The following is a 688-nucleotide window of genomic DNA, read 5'->3' on the forward strand; positions in this document are numbered from 1 at the left end:
AGCAGATTGCAGGTTTCTGCAAGGTGAAGTTGATCATTTGCTAAAACAGGGGTATCTCACTGAGTTATTCAGTGAGAAAGGTAAACAAGCATACATGAAGAACAGGAAAGAGCCTCCAAAACAGCCTTCACCCAAGAGAACTGTCAACGTTATAAGTGGGGGTGAAGAGATCAACGATGTGTCGTATAAAAAGGTTTAAAAAGTAATAATTACCCACGGGAAGCGGCCTCGACATGTCTTGGAAGGAGAAAATATTACATTCGATGATGCAGATGCCGAGGGCCTATTAACTCCACATAACGATGCATTGGTAATATCTTTACTTGTACATGATACTAACGTGAAACGAGTTTTGATTGATCCAGGTAGTTTTGTGAACATTATTCTGATACGAGTACTGCGTGAGATGAAAGCTGAAGAAAAAGTAATACCAAAGGCACATACTCTATCTGGGTTTAATAATTCCAGCGTCATTACAAAAGGAGAGGTAACGCTCACCACATTTGCTGAAGGAGTCATCAAAGACACAAAGTTCCAGGTAGTAGACATGGAGATGGCTTACAATATGATTCTTGGGAGACCATGGATCCACGAGATGGACGCTGTTCCTTCAACTTTGCATCAAGTTATTAAATTTCCAGCGCCATGGGGAATCTGTCAAATCAGGGGAGATCAACAGACATCTAGG

This window comes from Nicotiana attenuata, unplaced genomic scaffold (genome assembly GCF_001879085.1).
Source record: "Nicotiana attenuata strain UT unplaced genomic scaffold, NIATTr2, whole genome shotgun sequence".
Classification (NCBI taxonomy): domain Eukaryota; kingdom Viridiplantae; phylum Streptophyta; class Magnoliopsida; order Solanales; family Solanaceae; genus Nicotiana; species Nicotiana attenuata.